Below are 12872 nucleotides of genomic sequence, written 5' to 3' on the forward strand. Positions count from 1 at the left end.
TAGCAGCAGCAGTAGGGCAGAGTCATGCCCCTGCCCAGAAAATCTCCATGCATCCTGCAGTAAGCAAGTGTCACAGTGGGGAAGAAGCTAATTTCGATTGGCAGGCAGCACGTTAAAGGCTGCCAGTGCCACAGCTTTCCTGCGCTAAAACAATTATTTCCTCTAGGAGCACATGCCAATGTTCACAGAAGAGCCATCTTGGGAACACAGGCAGAACTTAACAGAGATGGTGCAATAAGACCTCCTGGTAGCTAAACCTCTTGCCAGTCCCTCCATTGATTCAATCAACTCCTGTTTTCTTTTATACAGGTTGTAATAGCACAGCTCTACACAGTGCCACACAGAAAATACCACACACTTTTACCAAACACTACAATGTAGATATCCAAGCAATCAATAAAGCACAGGTGGGGAAGAAAGTGCTAAATGACCTGTTTGCTGATACAAACTCATTCAGACCCAGTGTCGCAGGAAGATAAAAACTGCTACCAAGTGAATGCACAATGTGGGAACCCAGAAAAGAGTCACACTGCTACATGAAATGGTTACTAGCCATGAGCACTCACGATGCACAATGATGTAATCAATGATATTATCTAAGATGTAATTTCAGTTGTCATCCGTAATGTTATCAATTATATCAAAGAACATATCTTGAGTGTTGTAATACGAGGTCATAAGCAGTACAGGGCAATGGTTAACTCTAACTGGTACATTTCAGTGTTTTTTTAGTTTAAAATGTTTTAACTGACATTTGATACTTAACCTTTGTATTTTAAAGTGAATTTCTAGATTTTTAAATACGATTTTATTACCATTCCTAACTTTGAAAAACAATCCCCCGCAGGTGGCCGACCCCGAACCCTGCGCCCACCCCCCAACAGACTAACCCCTGCTTGTGTGTTTTTAAATTTGCTATCCCAAACTTGCACGACTCCCATGGGAGTCCATGGTGGGTATGGTGGCTCCCGTTTGACTCCCAATGGAGTCTAGAGGCCAGTGCTTGCTTCTGCTACAGGACTCAAGCAGGGATCTCGACACACCCACCCAAAAAAATGTAAGTGAGAGTCCGGGGATGGTCACCAACCCTTGACCACCACCCCTTTTCTCTCACGTGCAACGGTACCCTACTCTTTATTTTTTTCTCAGTACACGGTGACCCAGTCCTATAATGGCAGTTGCAACAATTGTTATCAAGGAGGGAGCAAGATGGCCAACAAAAAAGGGACCTCCCGGGCAATCAGAGCATTTAATTCTTTTAAGTTATGTACCCGCATGACTCACGCGATCTCAACCATCCAGATATCTATACATTTTGAAACTTAATTGCTCAAAAAATACTCAACGAATTTACACCAAATCACAAAACTTTCTGGGTTAAGATGTTGTTTTCTGCCAAATTAGTTGCAATTCTGTACAGATGTTTTGGCTGTAGAAATTGCTTGGGTAAATTCCATATCTGTATGTATGTGTGTGTGTGTGTGTGTGTGTGTGTGTGTATATGTGTATGTATATATATATATATATATATATATATATACATATATATATATATATATATATATAGGTTCTAAACAAAATGACTTAATGCTATGCACCAGATTACACCGCCTACTGAAGGAACACAATTATTCACCTTCAAGGGCTGCAGTAACCAGCGTGCCTGGCGACTCGACCTTCCAGTAACCACGCCCACTTAGGGCGTAATCGGTTCAAATAAAATGCATTTGAATCGCGCAAGGTGAACAAGGTGTAAGCTGATGTTTTGTCCATGAAGAAGGGGCGTTTCCAGCCCGAAACGCGTCGGACTTCTGCAATGTATGGAGGGAGAAGATGAAGTTACTTGGGTGCTAAAGTCAAACCGGATGGTGGAATGCCGTGGTGAGCTCTCCTACTAGCGCTGGAGCGCTTTGCTACTTTCATATATATATATATATATATATATATATATTCACTTAAAAAACCATAGGTTTCAGGCCTTATATAGTTAGGAATTAGCATTTAAAAAAACCATTGAAATTGCTCCTATATAGTTAGTTGTACTAACTATATTTCGCGCACCCGCAATCCACTGCTGATGTCACATATTACATCATTCATGACATGGTCTGTGACATCACTGATGACATCTCAGATCACATCACTGATGATATCATTCATGTGATAATACGATGCACCTCCTCACACTCTAATATAACCTTTGATACACCCAGTGTTAAATACAGACTACCATTCTTGAAACCATTGACACACCAATACCCGTTACTACATACGCACTCACTGATTCCTAGGTCTACACACACTTTCACCCATAGAATCACTCATACATACAGTCACTCATCAATACAACACTATCATATGCACTCATACACCTATACAGACACTCACACACTGCCACTCATCCATGGAGTTACTCACACACCTAGTCAGTCATGCAAGGAATCAATCACACTTCCATTTCCTCAACTATACAGTTATACACACAACACCTTACTTATTCAAACATATACTAACACATACTTACTCTCTTATACAATCACTGATACAAGTACACAATGATCCATATAGCCACTCGCACATTCACTGGCTCTCATGTATAGTCATTTATATATGCCAACTCTCACATGCACTGTGTTTTACATATGTACTTGCACATATAGCACTGAGATATATCCATTCACTCACCAACACACCCTTGCACACAGCCAACCGCCCATATAGCTGTTTCCACATGCACTCTTGAACTCGTACACCTAGTGAATCAACTGCTCACACATCTATGCACAGAGTCACACACCTCCCAGCCACCCACACACACTCCGTCTCCCATTCAAATACTTGTGCAACCAATCAATAACCCATATAGCCTCTCTTATAGCTATTGATCAACACATGCAGCAGCTTCCACAACAACAGACATACTGATGCACACATTCAGACCGTTTAGTCACTAACCCATGCATTTCGTAAGACACATTTAATCACTCACTCATACAGTCAGTCACGCACCTACTAAATCCTTCATCCAGACACTCATTCTTCAATATGTAAAACATATTTAAACTTTACAGAAACAGTCACTGGATGATGTCATCAGTGATGTCATCAGTGATGTTGGAAATTCCCCATGTTAATATGGAAATTAACATGAGGAAAACACATTTTGGGACCCCCCTTTTTTCTCGGCCCCCGCTTGACGAATCCCCCCGAAACTTTCAGGGAAGGAGCGGAGCGCAGCAAGGCAAATTTATGGAAAATCACAGGCAGATCCCTCAATCGGCGCCAAAGTTATTCCCAATAGAATGTTCGGAATTTCCTATGGTAACTAGGTCCTAACTATATATACCTACTGGTATATATATATATATATATCCAAACTGCGTTTACCAAGGAATACCAGATCCCCTGGTCAAACAAATGAAGCCGCCACTCCAGTCACTCGATTTGTGTGAGACAACTTAATTTATTCTTAAATCCTCTGCAGCATTATTCACAACCATTGAAACAACCGTGATCAAGTTAGTGGGGAGCTAACGAAACGCGTTGGTTTTGTGCTGTGAATAATGCTGCAGAGGATTTAAGAATAAATTGTCTCACACAAATCGAGTGACTGGAGTGGTGGCTTCATTTGTTTGACCGGGGGATCTGGTATTCCTTGGTAAACGCAGTTTGGATATATAGCGGTTTGGTTCCACCGCATGAAGCCACGCACCTGCAAGCAGCGCCAAACACGGAAGGAGACTTGAACCAACCCAGGTTTTTTATATATATATATATATATATCTCGCTCCAGGTCTCCTCCCCAGCCGGGAAAGAAAAAGGCAGCACTCGCGGGGTTTAGGCCGATCCACGGCTCAATGCAACATCGTGAAATATGTTTGATATTATGCAATGTCTCATTATTAATCATGAACTGTGTGTATATGGTTTTGCCTATTTTGCACATTCCAAGATGGCGCTCGTGTAATATCAACGAGAAGTCCTACCTCGCTTTCTGTAAGAGATTGAACGCTGCACTTTAAAACGAGCTTCGGTGCAACACTCGTGTTGACACATTGATAAAGGGCTTGACCCGAAACGCGTCTGTGAGAAGCGCTTGAATAAACTTGGAAAAACTGACTAAACACCCCACGAGTGCTGCCTTTTTCTTTCCTGGCTGGGGAGGAGACCTGGAGCGGCATCTATACACGGCGCACCACCGTGTCAGCGGCACCCACCGACAGTGCCCCATCGTTGTTGGTGCAAACTTGAGCTGGAATATATATATATATATATATATATATATATATATATATATATATATATATATATATATATATATATATATATATCGCTTCCAAATCTCAACAGGCTGTCAGCAACCTCTGCAAAATCTTTTTTTGTCCTCGGTATTATGATGATGCAGTCATGCGTTATTGCTTACAGTTCCAAGTTTATTTGCATGCTACCGAAAAAACCACCAGGCACGTTTCGGCTGTCCTTCAGGGAGCAAGGATTGACCAGGCCTGCGTCAAACTGGCTCCACCTAAAAGCTGGCTTCCTACTCGAACGGCTCCATCAGCTCCCTGGTTTACAGAAGAACTCAGGGAGCTAAAATGCGAGTGTAAAAAACTAGAACGAAATTGGCGCAAAAATTGCAGCGTAGCCGAGAAAAAGATATATAGGGCCAGTCAGGGAAAATATAAAGAGAGAATAAGACAACTTAAGGAGGCCTACTTCTCAGATTGCATTCGTGGGGCTAAAAATTCGTCCAAGGAACTATTCCATACAGTAAAAAGTTTGGCCACACCTAAAGTAGCTGTCACACCTCCAAGCCAGGAACTCTGTGAGAGTCTGGCTCAGTTCTTCTCGAGAAAAGTGGAAAAGATGTTTGCATCGTTAGAAGCGCCGGTGGCACAGAATCTGCAGGCATCCAGATCGGGGAGCCAGACAACAGTCACCCATCGCTCTAAATTACTAGACTTCGTCCCAGAGGAAGGGGACGAGATTAAGAGACACTTGCTGAGTTTAAAATCTGGATCACCATATGATCTCTGCCCAGTAACAGTTGCAAAGCTAGCAGCAACCCCTATAGCTAATGCCCTAGCCGGACTATTCAATCAACTATTTGAGATGGGGGATTTCCCATCGAGCTGGAAGCGGGCTTCCATCAAGCCGCTACTAAAAAAGCCCAACTTGGACATCTCGGACCCAAACAGTTATCGGCCAATCTCAAGACTTCCTATGCTGGCCAAGATCATAGAAAGGATCATGAACAACCAGCTCAGTGCACATTTAGGAACCACTCAGGGGCTAGACATCTCACAGCATGGGTTTAGACCAGGCCACAGTACGAAGTCCGCTCTGATCAAGTCAACAGAAGAGGTCAGGAAGGTGATGGACTCCGGAGGTCGGGCGGCCCTGGTTATGCTGGACTTGTCGGCGGCCTTTGATACGGTCCACCATACCATCTTGGTGAACCGGCTGGAAGAATGCGGGGTCCAGGGGAAGGCTTTAGACATTTTGGGATCCTTCTTGACTAACAGGGTCCAGGTAGTTGCGCTAGGGGACTTTGAGTCGAAACCCTTCCAACCATCTTGTGGGGTTCCTCAGGGTTCCTCACTTAGTCCTACCTTGTTCAATGTCTATGTCTCCTCCCTGGCCCCAGTCATCCGCTCCCATGGGTTCGAACTTACATCGTACGCAGATGACACACAGATTGTGGTGTCACTGCTACCAGGGAGGGAGACTGTGGCCAGCAAGTTCCAGGAGTGCATGAAGGCTGTGAACAAATGGATGGCCAGAAACTGTTTAAAACTCAATTCGGCTAAAACCGAAGTGATACTGTTTGGCTCTATGGTCAATTTTTGGGGCCCGAGTTGGTGGCCAGAAGAGATGGGGACCTTCCCGTTCCAGTCAATAAGGTTAAGAACCTGGGGGTGATTATAGATGATAGACTCTCCTATGGACCCCAGGTAAATACCTTGGCTTCATCTATCCATTGGACATTGAAAATCCTCCGGAAGGTTCTTCCGTTCCTCCCGGGGGAATGCAAAAAAACAGTTGTGACGGCCTTGGTGCTCTCACGATTGGATTAATGCAACAGTTCGCTCCTAGAAGCCCAGCAGGGAATACTTGACAAATTACAGATACTGCAGAATGCAGCAGCGCGCCTACTCACAGGCCTCCCTAAGTTTGCATCCATCTCCCATGAACTGGTGAAATTACATTGGTTGCCAGTAAGGAAGCGGATCCTATTCAAAAGCATGTGTATTGTCTATAAGGCGACCCATGGTATAGGCTCAGCATTCCTGGGACAACATTTTCCCCTGTATAAACCAGGTAGACTATTGAGGTCAGCCAATTTGGGACTGATCAAGACCCCACGCATCAGGAAAGTTTGTTGGGGAGGCAGGAGCTTTAGCCGAGGGGCGGCGGTGGCCTGGAATGCTCTTCCTGTGGCTCTCCGATTGTACCCTGAGCTGATGCTCTAACGGAGAAAGCTAAAAACGTGGCTTTTTGTAAACTAGTTCCCGGGATATAGTTTGGGAGTTATCAGGATAGCGCCAGGACACTGTAAGGTAACAGTGCGCTCTACAAATGTCACAAATAAATAAATAAAGCCGTAAGGCATGGCTGCAGTTTTCTTCATGAAGCATCGGCTCTTTCACCATAATAGAGAGAGAAAATGAGAAAATGTGTGTGCATATGTGTTTTTGCGCAAAGGCCAAATTCCATGGTTTTTCTCACAGAACTAGATCCCTGGAACCTAGATGATCAAAATTATCATTGCTTCACTATACAAGCCTAATCAATGGCATACTTGGAGTTTGCTCAAATAACTGCTTACACCTAAAGCACAGGAAAGAACAGCATGATCTAAACAACACATGCAGACACAGTAAATAAATTGCTACTTATCACTATAGTTGAGGAAGGGCAGCATGAACCGCTTGAGTCTTTTGTCTCGTGAGTTATTGCTCCTCCCCTTTGTCAATAGTGGTCAATAAGTGGGAAGTTCTGTGCATCTACATATATATTCTATGTACCTTGTGTGCCAAGGAGAGAATAAGTTGTGGCCTTCGAGCAGATCCCACTCAAAGTAGTAGGCGCATTCCCAGAACTGCTCCACTTTATGCTCCAAGTCATCTGTTAAGTCTGAACACGAGCATAAAAAAGCAAAGCTTCACTCTGCCTCTTCCTGCCTCTCTCTCTCTCTCTCTCTCTCTCCAAGGAGAAAGTGCAACTGTGTCGAAATGTCAGTCACACTCCATGGAGGTCTCTAGCTGTGTTACCGCCAGCTGTCCCTCCCTAGAATTTGTAACCGGTCCTCACGATCCATGCAGGTTCTGATCTCACCAGAGGATAATCCAGTGCCATCACCTTTGAAGGGTCCCGAAAGGAAGTCTGCTTAAGCTCAACTTAAGTATTGTTGTAAGATTTCAAAACACAACCAGGTGATTATGGTGGCGAGGATGACCTGGTCCCTCACCAGTACATAGATAGTACCTTAACTTGCAGAATGCCAATGCTGGATAAATCCCCGAGACCGAGCTTGACGCACCCGATGGGCCATCTAACAGAGGAAAGTGTCCCATTTGTAATGGTGGATCAGAGCTCAGTTGAAGTATTAGAATTTCAGCTGCCTTGCATTAAGCCTAAACAAATGCTTTGGCAGAAATTCTGTAGTCTTGGTCTGCAACTTCCATCTAATGATGCCTTGGCGGATACTTTGGTGGCTACCTGGTTGAAACCATGTTCTTGGCTACCTGTGAACAGACCGGTGGGCATACCTCCTAGACCAACTCCTGGTGACCTAGATTTTATCACCAAACACCCCCCTCCACAGAGCCTTATTGTTCAGCCCTCGCCTAGTAAGATGTATCTAAAATACCTCCGACCAGTCCTCAGGAAAGAGAATCAAGAAAGATTGATGCCTTTGGTAGACGTATCTTTTCTTTCGCCTTACTGGCACTGCCTTATGTGAACACAGTTTATCCGTTGGGTCAGTGCACACATTCCCATTGGGACATAGCCAGCAAGCTCTTGCTGCCAGTCCCAGAGGACTACGGTCCTCGTTGGCCCAGTTAATACATGATGGACAGGATGTGGCCAAATATGTTATCTAAACAGGTCTAAATAGCAATGTTGTCCTTCATAAATGTCCCTGCATGAAGTCCACTAAGTTCTCTAGCAATATACATGCTTCGCTAATGAACATGCCTTTTGATGGATCTCACCTATTCGGAGAGAAAGCAAACTCTGCTTTGGAATGCTTTAAGGATAGGGGATCTAAAGGATGTTTCTTGGTACTATTGACCCATGCCAAACCATTATCTGTCCAGGTCTGGAAATTTAGGGGCTAGATTCAGAGTGCAGGAAGAGACTATCTTCACATTCAGTAATGCTGCTGACAGCCCAGTCGTTTTGAGTCTGCAGCTGTGGATCTGATAGGCAATGTGAGTTCCAGCAAGAGCATAAATCTAACAACTCTTCCTCTTCTGCTACGACACCCGACAAACCACATTAGTTGCCCTTAGTGTGCACACGCCCAACCAGTTAGAGACCAGATCCAGAACTTTATCCTGTGTTGAGTCCATCACATCTGACAAATGGGTCTTGCAAATTGTTGCAAAATAATGTACCCTGCCTTTTCTCTCCTACCTGCCCAATATCTACCCACACAAGATTGAATCAGACACATATCTGTCTGTCCTGCTGCAGAAGGTGCGCCCGTTGCTCCCCAAGGGTGCCAGATGCCAATAAAAGGCGGATGTTCTCACATTCATAAAAAAGCTGAATCCTTAGACCTGTTCTGGACTTTTTCCCCCTTTAAGGCCTTCCTGCGAAAGGATACATTCCAAAATGCTCACATTGGCCTTGATCCTATCTTGTTGCAAGGTTAAAGTATTATGTGGTATGGTAGGGGTGCCTTACCATGTAATACTAGCACAATACACAATGATGGATCCCGTGAACTCTCCTGTTCACCTTCTCTCAGTCCAGATAGAGTTGCAAAGAGACGACAGGCTACATAGAGGAACATCTGATACGCATTTCACATCACCAACATGTACAATAAGTAATTGACATGACTCGAGAGCAATCCGAAACTAATTTGTAAAAAATAGAACTGATGTTATATTTTTTTTTGACCCCAAAACAAAGTTGATACTTAAAGGGTAACCGGAGTTATCAATTTTTAAGAATTAAATAAATCAATACTTGGTGCTGTACAACATTAACGTTGCGGGCAATTGGAAAAACACACATATGCAGTTGGTTACTTAGTGAGTTCAGAGGAACACTCAGTGTTAAGGTCTGTGGAACACTCAGTGTTAAGGTCTTGTGAGTCACTAGACAGGTTCATGAAAACAGAATTTTACGTGGCTCAGGAGAGTGGGGTGCAGAGTTACACTTTAACTGTCAAATGGAGCTGTCAATCAGGCTCATGGTCTTTAAATGGCTACCGTAGCAAAACAAGTACTTGCTGGGTGAGTCGAGCAAAACCCTTTGGAACTCAAGCAAGGAGCTGGCCTAGAACCAGGAGTCTTCAGGCAGATCGAATCTACCTGGCTCAGAGGACTCTGGTGCAGAGGTGCTTCTGGCTATCAGTGGTGCTGAACAGGATCCGCAACAACTAGTGCGGTCAGATGTGCCAAGAGAGGGTGAAAACAAATGCATGATCTTGACGGTGAAGCCACATGAGTGGTTGGTCATTCATTCAGGTGTATCCCTTGTCTTGAAGCGTTGAATTAAGTTGGTAGTAGTCGGACAAGCTTTGGTACCTGCAAACAACTGCAGTTGAGGACATCTTCTTCCAGAGGACAGGGAAGCATTGTAGAAAGCTGAACCTTGCTGAGGGTCAGGACTACATTTCCCAGAAGCCGAGATACCACGCCGGATGATTAAGTGACAGTACTTCAAGGTTGTGGATTTAGCAGTTTGTCTGCCGACTGCATGGGACTAGTTCCTCTAGCCCAAGGGAGTTTTGTGAAGTCTGGAGTTTGCAGAGGGGTTCACCTTTTTGGAACCAGTCTCTTACCTTGGTAGAGTCAAAATCCAGCTAGTTCAGGGTGACTGCCTATGGTGCAGAGCTTAGCGGCTCTCTTCGTGGAGTCCTGCCTTGTTGTGGAAACTCGTCTCTTCTTGGTATCACGTTGAATCTAAGGCGCTGGTGTCTGGGGTTCCCCTGAATCCTAGATTTAGGGGGTGTTTCTGGGTGTGAGGTCTAGTAGCCAATGGACATCTAGTCTTACAGCTAATCCACTTCAATAGGGACCACAGCCGGTGGGTGTATGTCACTAAACCAATAAGAACCTGCTTTTTAGACTAAATTCAAGATTGCCAAAACCATCCTCGACTGTACACTTCCGCTGCAGCACCCTAGAGGTCTGGCAGCCTTGTGGAAGTGTATGCCTCCTGAATAGCTAATTTTCCCACATGCCCAGATAAAATAAGGCCTAGAGCAGGGGGAGACTTTGTCCTCGAGTGGAGGAAAAATTCCTTTGTCAAGCAGCGCCGGTGGAGCCTTGGAGGCTCACCTCTTTGATGGTTCCATTCAATAGCCATCCTGTGTGGGCGGAGGTGTCGCCTCCTGCCCACACAGACCTGGTTTCTGACCTCTGGGAGCGACATACACTCCCCAGCATGAGATCAAAAAAGCTCGCAAATGCACAAGAACACTGATTTAACTTGGTGGGCCCGGCCTAAAGTGCCACCTAGTTACATGTGTACATGTTGGTTAAACCTCTACACCATTGTCATTAAAAAGCAGGGTATTTGACACCAAACACGAAGTAAATGGACCGCTTCATAATGGAGCTGGACATCTAGGGATGTCTAGTGTTCAGCCCATATTATCCTAAAAAGCTCGCAAATGCACAAGAACACTGATTTAACTTGGTGGGCCCGGCCTAAAGTGCCACCTAGTTACATGTGTACATGTTGGTTAAACCTCTACACCATTGTCATTAAAAAGCAGGGTATTTGACACCAAACACGAAGTAAATGGACCGCTTCATAATGGAGCTGGACATCTAGGGATGTCTAGTGTTCAGCCCATATTATCCTATTGAGGGTTGGTCACTTGCGATAGAATTAAATTTATAATGCTACCACTGGGCAATATATATTTTTTGCACATATATTCCTACATATAACACATAATGCAGCCTGCCTCCTGGACTACAGGAGGCAGACCTTAGGGGTGACTGGCTGGGGTGGAGTCAGTCATGTCCGATTTGACCCCCAGTACTAGTCAGATTATGGTAAAGTTTGTTATATTTAGCTAAGTCTTTGAGTCCCCATTTGTCAGGAGCATGTGTGTGGCAGGCAGGTACAGGCACAAACGGGTCACTGTGGGCATGTTAAATAGGGATTCAGAGGTTAATTGGCCTGGACTTTGTCTGTGTTCCTTCTTTTGATTATTCAAGGTTGTTGGGGTTGAGTTGGTCAGGCCTCTGAGGTCAAAGTGTGTATGTAGCTAGGGACATAGGGTTTTGTGTGTGTATGTGTGTGTGTGTGTGTGTATATATATATATATATATATATATATATATATATATATATATATACATACATATATATATATATACACATACATATATCTGTGTGTGCGTGTGTGTGTGTATGTGTCTCCATCACTTAAAGGTGAAAGTGAAGTCCTTGTTAACTTTGGGTATTATACCACAATATATTATTTTGAAAACCTCTAATATTCACATAAAAAGCATAGCTAAAATGCAGTTCTGCTTACAAACTAAATCCAAAAGCAGCAGAGGCTGGAGATCACATTACAAAGGCAGCAGGACTTGAAGCTTCAAAGACAACGCCAGAGTTGGAAGGGTTATCAGGGTGCTCCGCTGTGGTGCTCTCTGGATACATGGTACAATAAATCACACTGGCATCATTGTGGATTTTTTTAGAGGAGCAGTTTGGTACCAAACACTCCTGTGTGCAATGAAGCCATCATGGTGCTGTGAAATTCGAGTTGTAGAGTTTCCAGCCCATGTACTCTTTGGCTTCCCTGTCACTTACATTATTATGGAATGGACCCCAATACTGTAGGAGAATATCTGCTCATGCAGATATGCCCTCCCCTGTGGTATAGAGCACCCTGCCTTAGGGCTGTGAGGCCTTCAAGAGGGGTGACTTACCTATACCTTCAGGCAGTGCTGGCTGGCATGGCACTCAGGTAGGATGCCATGTCGACTTCGTTGTTTCCTCCCTCAAAGGGGCATGCAAGCTTCAAGGGCAATGGCATGGTCCCAGTGAGGGGGGGCCCAGGGGATCCTCTTCAGCTCCTAGGCCCTAGATAATCAGGTCAGCACTTTCTAGGGGCTTATTGGTTGAAGTACCAACTTGGGATCTGTCTTTAGGGAAGAAGGTGACTCTGGGAACCTGGATTGCAGGAACACGGGGCACTACAATCACAACCACTTCAAAAACAGGCAAAAAGTGGGGGCTAAACATGCAAAAAGAGGCACTCTCTCACACTTCCCAATTTGTAATCCTTTTTCTTGGCCCCCTCTTGATGGAGCTACCATGAAGTACCGAAAGTGGATATACCTTTTTTGGGAAGCTTTTGTGCAGATTTGTTTAACAGCACCAAAGAAAATAACAAATCAAAAACATTTATTTTCTGTGGAAACTCTGACCTAACCATAACTGCAGAGGCACTATATATGAATGAGTGTGTGTGTTCCAGAATCCTCCCTTTGCAAGAAGGAATAGTTTGACTCTTATGATTTCAGTGATAATTCCTTAGTCGCAGAACTAGGATTACAAGTGAGTAACTCCCCTTTGCGCTGATGTGTGTATTGCTGTCACTGTCTAATTCTCTTGGACTGATATACCTTTGTTTTTTATTCCGCAGCGGGTGGTTGGGTTTT

The 12872-nt window shown here is 44.3% G+C and overlaps 1 protein-coding gene across 1 annotated transcript in view; it reads left to right on the forward strand.

The window, feature by feature from the left end:
- Nucleotides 1–12872, forward strand: part of AP1G1 (adaptor related protein complex 1 subunit gamma 1) — a 390402-nt gene that overhangs the window by 157558 nt on the left and 219972 nt on the right. The window lies entirely within an intron of this gene.

This window comes from Lissotriton vulgaris, chromosome 12 (assembly GCF_964263255.1).
Source record: "Lissotriton vulgaris chromosome 12, aLisVul1.2, whole genome shotgun sequence".
Lineage (NCBI taxonomy): Eukaryota > Metazoa > Chordata > Amphibia > Caudata > Salamandridae > Lissotriton > Lissotriton vulgaris.